Here is a 12,778-nt window from a genome sequence, read left to right as displayed (position 1 = left end):
AGGCAAGCATATTGATTTTAAACAATGTTACTTAAATATGCCTAATACAACAACCTTATTCACTAATATACTCTTTATTTTTTGTTGTTAAGTTCAAATCATTTCAAAAATTGGGTGCTTCAACAAAATTTTAGATTGCAACATCTAAAAAAATATCAAAAGTTACTCACCATATCCATGCTAATATTACAGATTCAACTTATATAAGAAATTCCTAGAAAATTAGTCACACGGTAATTATCGAAGGGACTTGGAGGTAAAATTTTGTGAGTCACTATCAAAAAGAATTCCTAAGAATTATTAAAAATCAACATGCACGCATTGAAACCTCTCCAAATCAATGAATTTGAATTTTGTTCCCTTTCTCTTTAGCCATGTCCATTTTCTAAATTATAAAAATATCTTCATTGGCAAATTCATCCATTTCAGACCCATGGGCTTCTAGATTTGCACTGTAGAGCCTCGAATTCACATTTTCATTCATCAGGTATGTATGTTTTCTTATCACTAAAATTCTACAATGTTGATTCTCTAGAATAAAAGAGCAAAGAAAATGGAGAGGTACATCAATACATTTCATAGAGGAGGCGAGATACTATCACTTGCAAATAACACTCTATCCTCCCCCTTGCACCGCATCACCTCACATAGACCCTTTGCGCCCCCTTGAGAGCCCACTTTGAATTTTCCATGGTGGTATTTGAATGATGGACACCTAGAAGAAGAATTCATGAATGATGCCATCTTCGCCAATTTTTTTTTTGATGATTTCAACTAGATGAATATTTCCAACAAGGCCCTCAATAGTGGATCTATGATCTCATGCATAGATAAGCTAGTTGAAGGGATTAACTTCCTCGAAAATTAGCTAAGAAATGAAGCCTATTCACACCATGATAAGTTTATTAAAAACTATAGAGCTTAAATGATGTCGAGGGGGGTTTGAACGTAGTTAAATCTTGGCTTAGTAATCTACAGGCGTCAGTGCAGAGAGTCAGGTCTAAGATTGCAGATCCCTACAAACAGATCAGGTTAAATTCCCAACAACTTTAACACCTCCATGAGGTTGTTGAGATTTTGCAGAACACTCTTGGGGTTATAAGACATGTGAGAAAGCTAAGAGAATTGATGGATTCTGAAGGTGCTAGTAGCAAGTTGGATCTCATGAAATCTGCTCAAACGTATAATGAAATAAAAACCATGAAAAAGGAAGGGGATCTGTTGGGCATCGAGGTTGTCGATGAGGAGATCACCTAGTTAATGGAAGCAAGGAACTAATTGCGATGAAAGGCGATGAAGGTTTTTGAGAGTGGAATGGAGGCTTTGAACCAGGCTAAAGTAGGAATTTCCTTGCAAATGTATTACAATATGGGGGAATTTAAGTCGACCATAGAGGCCATGATTAGTAAATGCAGGTCCCAAGTTGTTAAGTGTGCGAGTTGGGTGTGACATCAAGGCAATATCGGTTAGTTTTGGTTCGGGCTTTGGCTTGTGTGGGATTCATAGGAGTGTCACACTGTAGTTTGAAGGCATTCTAAAGGAAGAGGAGAGGTTGTGGCAGAGGATGGGATATTATATGGACCAGTTTCATTCGACTGTCATTATAGTATGGAATTTTCAAAGGGTTTCATTGAAGACGAGGGATCCTTTCATGTATTATTTGTTTCTTGAAGAAGTGATGTAGGTATGTACATGTAAGTAAATGCTACCATCGGTTTGTTGATATACAATTTACAATCTTTATAGCTAACACTTGTTTTGGTGAATAAAATTATTTTTTAATTAATTTTCATGGGATGTTACAGGTATTTTAATACAAAATATCACTTGAGCCATATAATCTGCCTACAAATTATCCTCCAGATATTCAATTTTTTAATAAAATCTACTTGATACCATTATTGGTTGCACCTTTTATTCAAACCTTTCATAACAAATCCCTTCATATGATTAACCCTATAATTTAGAATTTCTTTGTTTAACACACATAATAGGAAAATTCTCCCAATGTTCACTACACAACTATGATCTCTATTTCCAACATCTGATAAAATGAGATGAATTTTCTACTTCTACATACTACCTGCTTGTTTTCTAGAAGACTGTATATGATATCAATACCAGAAGGAAAAAAAAAAAAAAAAAAAAACAAAAACAAAAACATAGAACTAAGAATTCCAATTTACCACTTGGATTTGTTTTCTGCTTGATATTTCTGGCCTACAAACTACGAAAATCCTTCATAATCCTTACCTATGCCTTTCAATCACTGATAACCAAATTAAAGAGAAGGTAATATATCATGTTCATCTGCAATTGTTTGTTCCCATGCTTGTGTTGGATGTGATTGTTGGTTCCTCCTCTTGCCCAGGTTATGAGTCAAAGTTTTCATTCATATTGATCAATTGGACAAGCTTAATATTCGGCTTTCACATCTTGATCATGGTAGAGTTCATATTTTCATCCATATGCAACAACTTGTTCCTCTTCATGTTCTCCTTGTTTAATTTCTTCTTGATGATATGAACCATAATATCTATAAGGAACAATTCATTGCACACATTTGCAATTTCTCAGACTACATAAATCTATTAATACAAAAAAAACAAACCAGTATGAATGTAAATGAGAAAATATGTTACACTGATAAGTGATCTATGTTCCAACCAATTTATCTCCAATGGAATGTACTTTTAATTAATAAAGAAACTAGTGGGACATGAGTAGACTCCAAAATTATAATGAAATAAAGTAGCTAAGTTATGGATTTGCATATTTACAAAAATATATAAACTGTTTAAATTGATAAAACATAAATTATAAAATGGAATTGCAAAGAAGAGAAACACTTTGCTTGAATTATACCAACTTCAAAACATTTCTCATGAATGTCTCTGATGTCATAAGAAGGATGGCTTCTCAAAATGAAGTTTATCAGATAACTTATACAAGGTTGCAATGGAATGGGTTATTTTATGTTTAATAATGGGAAGGCTAACATGCAGACTAAAAGAAAAATACTTCAAGTATGTTAAATCTAATTGGAAAATTATAACACTAGATTGGTGGATTTTAACCTTTAGGCTTTAGGCATGACAATTTTGTCATTGCATTGTAATAAACGATACAAGGACTCATTTTGCATATATATAGGTTGTCGAAAATTTGATATAGTGAACACATTCTTGCTACAGAATGTGAATGCATCCTATTATGACTATGAAATATTTTCAAACGTTCATTGTAATTTATTTGAGTAGTGTTCTATCTTTTCTGCAGTCTCACAAACATTTGCAAATATATTTGTTCTCTTGAAATTGTTTAAACTTTACATTGATTTGCTGTTGGAATTATAGAACTTCGTAGTTGATCAAAACACTCATTCTCAAGTTGACATAGGTAAATATGTTCCTCCTTTTCTAGTAAGTGCCAGCTTGATATTATTATTTTGTTTCATTGATTATGTTTATATGAATAAAATAGAAGACACACGACAATTAAGTTTATCTCAAGTAGTTGGGGGAAATGATTGTCATCGTCCACACCCAAGTTCACTTCTCACAAGTGACACGATGAGCTTTGTTGCAGTGGCTTTGAGCCTTGTTGAGTATGAGTAGTTTCTTGACGACTAAAACATGCATATTCCTCATACAAAATATAAAGATATTTCTCATGAAAGAAAATAATCGACCCATATTTTTGTTGCTTAGTTATCATTTTTTATACATATTGTCTTCTAGTTCTCAAATACTTATTTCTGAACTGTGTTATCCCTTTTAATTCCTCTTTATAAAGTGGGTGCATGACTACTAGATAGTGGGGCCACACGACATATGACAAGTTGTTTAACAATGTGACTGAGTGGGACTCAAAAAATCATGTGGAGTTTCGTGTTGGTACACAATATTCAATGAAGGGGGTTGGAACAATAATATTCTAGCTTGAGTTAGGATGCAGGTTGGAAGTGAAGGACATGCTATGGGTTCCAGAACTCAAGTGATGTTTTCTCTCAATGCCTATGATATAGAAGAAGGGGTTCTATGTATATTTCTAAGTTGGAAAGACATTGATTAGACCCATGGGATCTAGCTCTGGCAAGGTCCACTTCATTGGAGTTAGAGAGAGCAACTTGTATAGGCTGAAGGGTCAGCCCATTCGAGTAATGGAAAGAAGTAGAGCAGTGACAAAGAATAAGGAGCAAATAGCTCTAAAGATTGGGCACTTCAAAGGGAGTTACCCTTTAGGTTTATATGGGGAGGAGTAGTTAGTAGATCCCTCCAGGTTTGTCAAGAAGGTCTCTTGGTATGAGATGACCTTATAGGATTTTTAGGAGTGAGAGACTTCTAGCAACAAGTCCAAAGTTAGAAAGCCTTCGTGGATGATTCTGAACCAATTGGTAGGGAAGGTTTTCAGTTCACAAGGAGAAATCATGGTAGTGGATGTAGTTTGAGGTCCAGTACCACTTCTAGGGGGAAAATTACCTCCCTCACTAAGAGGGCATGTTGATTTTGGTACCTCACAGAAGTAATTTTGAATGGGCCTAAGTGTCTAGGTGTGAAAATTTTTCCTAAAGTCTCCTTAGGACACTTGCTCAAGTATGAGTAAGTTGTTATTATAACTAAGCCTAAGTCTAACTTAGGAAAAGCACACAATTAAATCTTGTTGGATTTTGAGCTAAAGAAACTTAGGATAGGTAAAGGAATTTAATTGAGTGATTATGTTTTAATCTCAATGATTGATCTTAAGTGATGTGACATTTAATCTTATTCATTGATCACTTTGGAGATTAGGGTTAGGGATTTAGATCAATGTAAAGTTATAAAAGCATGGGTAAGGAGAGGAGAAAGAAACATAATACAAAGGAAATAGCCATTGAGATAGGGATTTTCTCATGTGATGAGTGTGATACTCAAGTGTGTTGGGTCCAACGAAAGTGTAAAATTATAACATAATAAATCTAGATTAGCCAATGAGATCAAGGAAAAATCTAGTATGCTAGATAATATCTAGGGTATGTTGTAATTGTATTCTCTTCAATTGTACTAGGTGGGAGCCCAAGTAGGTTTTGAGTTATTAATGAAGAATTTTGATTGGGAAGAATTTGTTAGGGTCACTTGTGATTGAGATTGGAGTAATTTTTCTTCTGCTAATTGTGTTAAGAACCTAGTTATGCATTTATTTAGTAGATATTTTATCTGCAATGTGAATAAAGTGTCGAGTACTAGGTTCAATTGGACTTTAACGACTCCCCCCTTACAAATTTGTTTTTCACAACTTCCCTATTCTCTTTTGTGTCTTCCTTAAGTTGTCATGCTTTGGTGGGAGTATGAATGTTTTTTGAAGTTGCTTTTGAGAAAAATTCTACATCATGTCTCATAATTTATGCAAGGTTGAAATTCAATCAGGAGATTTCCCCCTTCATAGGCTTCTCATACAACTTGCAATTTAAATTTGTTGAGCCCTCGCTTGAGTTCACCATATTCCCACATAGGGTCCATATTTCTTGGCAATTTTATTCTTAATTGTAATTATTAAACTTAGGGCATAAAAGAATTTGAAAAAAATAAAATAAACATTTTTAGAATCAAAATTCAAAAAAAATGTATAAGAAAAGGAAAAATCTAAAATTTGCATAAAAGGTAAATCTCCTACATTCCAATAATTCTAAGGAAAAAGAGGGAAAATTGATAGGCATGCAAAATCTATCAAAAAATTGTAAAAAGAAAAAAGAACAATGGTGGACATACCCATAAGTACACCACCAGTTGTGGGAATTTGTGAAACCCTCCCACTCCTCAATAAATTGATGATGGAAAACAAAACATACTGTGTCCCTAGTAAAGGAAAACTAATGGGTGATGAAAAATATGAAAAAAACAAAAAAAAATGGTGGAAATTGATGCCAATACATGCAAATGCACCACAGTTGAGGGAAATAAATCTCCACTCCAAAAAACATGGTGATGGCAGAGCAAAATGGTGTCCTCCTCCTCCTTGGCTCAAACAAAACTGGTGTCCTCTTCCTTTTCTCTCCAAACCCTTCATCTTGCTTGCAAAATAAGTGAATGGTTAAAAAAAAAACCACTTAAAGTGGCCCTGTTGGTGGAACGATGATTTTTACTTCTCACATGATTTTATCATAACGTTTATGGTAAAATCATGATTGTTTTGGTAGGAAAAAATCAACAATTTTTACGTGTGAATTTTTCGGTTGGGGTAAAAATTTGAGGCATCTAAATTTTTTGGCTATATTTGCAACATTGTTTTTCATAGATTGGATATATAACTCTTAAGTATCAACCTCATTCTTTCCCTTTTCCTACGCTATACTATTTGATCAACCACTTGGCTCTTCTAAAATGACCCATTCCAATAAAGAGAGTGAACAGAAAGAAGTGTGTATTTAAATGAAACTCATTTCAAGAAACTTTTTAAATTTTGAACTCCCTGAATGCTTGCTTGACAATCTGTATTTTTCTTCAAATCACATAAAAACCATCTAAGACACTCTAGTAGTGAGGTATTTCTCCAGGCACTAGGCTTTGGTTGAACACCATCCATCTAAAGGTTAAGCACTTTAGTATGAAAGGATGACTGAGTTTTCCAAATATCTTGACATCTCCTAATCCATTGATTTCAATATCTTGATAATATAATTCTATTATTTTGTTCTGTAATGGGACGTTTGAGGCAGAATTTGTCAAATAGATTTTTAGTCTTATAATCTCTATCAGGCATGTTTTAGATCCACTTCCAATCCTTACAAATTGGTCCCAAGGTAGAGTTCCAAAAACGTCTAATTGTTAGCAGTTCACAACTTTTGTGTATGGTTGATAGCTATCTTATTCAACCATCCTCCGATCTCTTTGTCCCACAAGTCTCCTAAGATTTGGAATGCATTCATCTCTTAGTTAACCTCTTTCCTGCAAAACAAGGTATTAAACAAATTTTTACTTTCTGTGAAGGAAAAGTCCAATTCTATGTTGTTTCGAAATCCTATCCATTCATTGGACCAAAATAAACTCAATACAGTTCCTTGGACAGTAGTTGCCATGGCTACAAAATTGTCTTAACAATCCCTAACCTTGAAATATATGTTACTAGAAATGAGAAATGGGAAACAAAACTAGAATGATACGAGACACATAGTTTGGAGGTTTTGCATATAAGAAATGAGGAGAGATAAAAAACAAGATTAAAGGTGAAGCAATTAATTATAAAACATCCAATGTTTCTGTGTGTGAAATTGTAAATAAACATTCATAAATAGTTGTTTAGCTTTAAAAAAGAAGTGATAATTTTGTAGATCCAAAAATTTAACCAATCATTAATTCCAAAAAAATAACAAACATTTATGAGAATAAGAAATTTGAAATATAAATAATTAAATGTATACTTTGATTCTCTCTAAGACTGTCAACCTTCTCATGAGTTTTATCCTTAAGATTAATAACAGAAGGAACATATCCAAGCAATTCACAGAGATTGGTTCAAATAACTTCCTTATGAGGGCTCACCTTTGGCCTCTACAAAATCGATGTTGCATCCAAGTTCCCAAGTTCATATCATGCCTCATGCATAAGCCTTACCTGTACAAAAATCTCATTGTCATAATCCAAATGCATACACACAAACAACTTATTTTAAACAGTTTAGATACCCAACACAAAAGGAAGAATTCTAGAGAAAAAATGGAAAAGGAACCATGGTAATCACAACTCCTAATATAATTAAAGGCGACTTTGACAGTTGATATCAGTATCATTCACTCTAATACCTAGTGTAACCCATTGTGATTCTATAAATCTCACCCATCTCATCTTTAATTAGACTTAAAATTAATTAATAAAAAAAAGCCAAGTCCAATTTAGGTTTGTTACATGAAAGTTGATCTTCTTTCAATATTCTTCCATATATGATTTTCCCAAATTCCCAGTAACTATAGGTACATTATTCATAAGTAACAACCAATTCTTTATAATTGATGAATTAAGGTTTGACACTGACTCTGCAAGCCACCTTAGCGTAGCCTTGAAACAAGTCGACTCTTCTTGGAAATGACATATTCAATCAGAAAACTTGGTCAAAGTTGTTGGGACTTGGGATTTTATTGCTAATATTTAAATGGATCAATATGAGTAAAAAATTTCAAATATTTTTGAGCAAATTTTAAGTAGTTTTTTATCTATTATTTCCCAAGTTGGAGTTATACTCTCACTCTAGAGTCTTTGGTTTGGCCAAGTCATTCCCAAGTCTGAGTAGTGTCATCATTCACAAATCCAATTCATGTGACTTTGGTCTATGGAATGGAAAAAATGAATTTATTTTCCTAAGATTATTTTATCATTTATATATGAGGAAAAACCATAGGTAGTTTTAAGTACACCTCCTCCTTTTCCTTTCAATGAGTTTCATTAGCAAGTGTAGAGTGGTCTAATATATGTCTGCTAGATCCTATACTATAACACATGGAAACTACATAGAATTTAATCTATACACATCAGTCAGGACTTGGTGGATGCCACATGACCATTAAAACAAACATAAACTGGTATGTTAATAGTAACTAGAAAAAAATACAAATATGTGGCCTCCTTCAAGAAAGTGAAGAATTGGTTCCACACCACTTGGGGTCATTATCAGGTAAAAGTTGTCCAAAATCAGGAAGACCTAATGCTCCTAAGATTCCATGCAAAATAAAATTAAGAAGCACATCCCCTATATGCCAATTTGTCCAGTCAATAAAAATATGCTTTCAAGACAGAGTTTATCAAAAGAGCCATAAAGAAAGAAAACTATACTGCACAATTTTCAAATTTAAGGTTCCTCAACAGTCTGAAGAATAAAGTGAAAACCCATAAAAAATCAAAACTTCTTTAAATCTATGGTTACTAGTACTATAAGTTAGAATTTTACATAGATAGACACATCACATAATTACTTCAAAATCTTGACTTATGAACCAATTCAATGAAGATAATAAAAATAGAGAGAAACATCATGAATAAGTGTCTGTTAGCTGAAAATTCCCATTATTCGAGCTCATGGCTCACAAGATGATAATTATAAAATGTTACTTAAGAGTGTAATCATATAAACTCAAAGAAGAGGTAGTGCAGGGGTTTTAAATTATGACTGTCCAGATGACTTTAAGAACAAAACTAAAGCAATTGTAAAGGTTGTATCCCTGTGCATTAAGTCGTGTACTTGAGAAATGATGGTGTTTAATCTAATTAGCTGGGGGAATGGAGCTAATTGACGCTCGACTTTGATCTGCACCTTGGCTACCTTTGCTAAATAATAAATATGCTCTCTTCTACAACTTAATTATACTTCAAACCTCGCCTTACTGGTAGTCACAACCACTAATTTACATGCATAGTTGCAAAAGGAAACTAATTTGCATGCAACTCGAAAAGGAGACTACTTTTGGAATGAGAGTTAACATGATTTGGGAAAGGAGATTGTGAAATGGAGGTGAGAACGGATCAATGTTTCTGGTGAAATGAGTTCCTGGCCACTGAAAATGAGAACTGGTGTATAAGATGACGTTTCTCGTGTCGTCTCATTTGTAGAGCATTTTTTCCAAGGAATGTTGACCATTGTCCCATTTTTGGTAACAAATCCTCAAATTCAAAAAGTGTGGGTCCATAAACTACATCATAGATCTAAAAAAACCCTTTATGCCATCTGCATGGATATCATCCTATAGGCAACGGTGGACAAGAACTTACCTTGGACCCTTCCCATTCATGGAAACCCTTATGAGTTACCTAGATGCAAATGTTAGTCTTTGAGCTTGCATATCAATCAAATCAAGCCCTTCAACCTACCTTGGAATTGTATAGATAGACCATGATACTAGTAGGATATTTCCCTTTCCTCCATGCTCCCTTGAAGGAACTTCCTAAGAAATATCTCTAATATCCTTTTTCTTGTTATAGAGAGAAAGAGGCAGGAAATATAGTAAACATGATTTGCTTCCAAATTCTATTTGCTATGGTGTTTCTTCCTACAAGTGGTATATCTAAGTGGATCATTTCCTAAGCTTGTTCTCAATCATGGTCAATATCCAATTCTAAAGGTTTGATGAAGATACATCAATTCCAGCTAGAATACCCAAGTGCCTTAAAACTGCCATGGTTGAATGAATTTCCAATTTATAACAATCTATTGAAGAAAGTCATCATGCCCAATAATAATAACCTCCATCGTGATCCTCTAACTGTTGCTTCTAATGTTTTAGTGAAGATTTTTAGAAACATCATCATTCCCTCTACACAATTTCAGTGAGATATGGGGTGAGAGAAGAATCATTTGTGAAATGTATATTAAGCAACTGCTCTCCATCAGGAAGGACAATTCATCAAATCTGTCCTATTAATCAAGTAGCTTCAATTATGTATCCATAAGTATCTAGTGCAATAACATACAAATAGGGTGCCAAAGAAAACCCTTGTCTGATATACCTTTATAGCATAATCACCTCTAACAAGTTCCTATTGACAAAAATTCTAGATTACTATTGCCAATAGAAAAAATCAATAGTCCTCGTTTATAACAAAGTTTTCATGATTTAATAGTTGATGTTTTAAGAAAATTTAAATAATTGCTTTTAACAAAAGAATACATACAAAGAGAGATGAAAACATTTGGAGGGAAAGTAGAACCACGATATAATTCATCAATTTCAATGTAATTTAATATTTTCTAGAGTTCCTACCAAAGCAGCAAATGATGTTGGAAATGAGAAAAAATTATTTTTCTATTTCTTGTTATTCCACGCCTCAACTAAATAAACACATACTTTCTGGTCATGTACTATTTTCAGCCACTTGGCCAATATATCCATGGACAAGGAAAATTTGAACAAAATGTAATTTGGCTCATATTCAATGTTTGACCTCAAATTTCTTGAGGCGAAACAAATTTGCAATCCTAGCTAGGTATGTATGCATATTTCCAGTTGGTCACATGCAACAAAAGATTGGATCAAAAATATATATTTGTGTGCCTCACACACACACACACACACACACACACTATATATATATATATATATATATATAAAGAGAGGGGGGCTGCCATCTATTTATTTTTCTCTCTAAATCCACTAATGTTCATGGTTTCCATTTTTCTCTTAGTCCACTGGTGTTCAGAGATATATATTTATGTGCCTTACAGACACACTATATATATAGAGAGAGAGAGAGGGGCCGCCATCTATTTATTTTTCTCTCTAAATCCACTGATGTTCATGGTTTCTGTTTTTCTCTTAGTCCACTAGTGTTTAGATATTTTTTGGTCCTAATTTCTTCAAACCAAAGTTACCAAACATGAATTGACTTAGTGCTTGTTTTGAAACATCAGTTAAGCTTGACTCAATACTTGGAAAAGACCCACCAAAAAGTTTTCATTAGTCTATTTTTTTCTCTGAATCCTCTGAACTTTAGTGATTATTTTTCTCTAAGTCCACTGATATTCTTAATTTTTGTGATCATCATTTTGTTTGAACCAAACTTAGAAAAATTAAATTGACTCGAGGCCCAATTTAGACCACTAGGCAAACTTGGCTCAGTACTTAGCATTGACCCACTAGTCAACCTGACAATGACTCTGCATATAGAAAAATACAAAAAATATAGTCATCAAAAATATAAATTTTGGCATTAAATTTATCCTAATGAAAGATAGAATCATAACGTTGAATCCTTACCTCGACATTTTTCTCTAACAACATTGATTCATCCTTTGAAAGCAATGGATCTTTTGAATCACGATTCCTGGCCTTGCTCAACAATCCACTTGAAGGTTGCATCAACATTATCCATGGCAATGGTAGTAAAATCAGTGCCACCTAATATGTGAAATGAGTTATGACATGGGTTCGACCCATCAAACTTAGCTAAGTATTTCTCGAACTCACTCGGTCAACCTAGTTCTGACCAATTTTACTCAACTGGTCCTGGTCTAGCTGGTTTTGGGCCAAACAGAGTTTCCTAACTAAACTGACTTTGTTTATCACTCTAGCCTAATCAAACTAGAAATTTCTAATTAACTTGGCCTAGTCTAGTAACTATGATTCGAACATAGTTGCGTCACTTCTACTATCATCTCACCAACATAGTGCCACTTTTCTAAAAAAATATACTTGACAAAGACAATTGTAAACAATGATTTTCTAGCATAACAAGAAATGGTTTCAACAATGATCTAATGATGTTTTATATTCAAAACAAATATCTTGAAACCAAAATTGTGAAAAGATTTCTTTGGATATAATAATGTTGAGAAAAAATTCTTTACAAAATGACTTCTTGTCTTCTTGAGTGCCAATTTATTCAAGAGTTGAATAGTACATTGATTATATATGTAATTCAATCTAAGAATTTATAGAATCATATTGATGAGCCTTGGTATTGCAACAAGAATGTTGCAACTCCCAAGGCTATCGACTTTAATTATCAACCCGGGGTTCGTACAAAATTAAGAGGCATAAAAAATATATGTGCAGCATACAATGTGTCCTTCCTTTTTTGTCATGATGTAATGGAGTGCATGTACAGAAACCAAATCCTAAACTAATTTCAGAAAACGAAATGCTTGAAATGGAAACCTTAACCTATTGCAAGAAATAAAGTACATGGAAATAAACATATTCTAATTACATAAAGATCATGAACTAAATGTAAAAGAAACCTAAATTAACCCTATTTATCACATGTGATGATTTAAAATAACCGAGCATGGAGTTTGATCTAGGGAGTATTAACTGTTA

The 12,778-nt window shown here is 33.4% G+C and overlaps 1 pseudogene; it reads left to right on the top strand.

Moving 5' to 3' along the window:
• Nucleotides 1–553: 553 nt before the first annotated feature.
• Nucleotides 554–4,450, top strand: LOC149221598 (conserved oligomeric Golgi complex subunit 5-like; annotated as a pseudogene).
• Nucleotides 4,451–12,778: the final 8,328 nt, after the last annotated feature.

The sequence above is a fragment of the Pinus tabuliformis genome, chromosome Q, assembly GCF_031772625.1.
Source record: "Pinus tabuliformis cultivar Carrire ecotype Pingquan chromosome Q, CPIR1, whole genome shotgun sequence".
Classification (NCBI taxonomy): domain Eukaryota; kingdom Viridiplantae; phylum Streptophyta; class Pinopsida; order Pinales; family Pinaceae; genus Pinus; species Pinus tabuliformis.
Note: the sequence above shows the minus strand (reverse complement) of the source record. Positions and strands in the feature narration are given on the sequence as shown.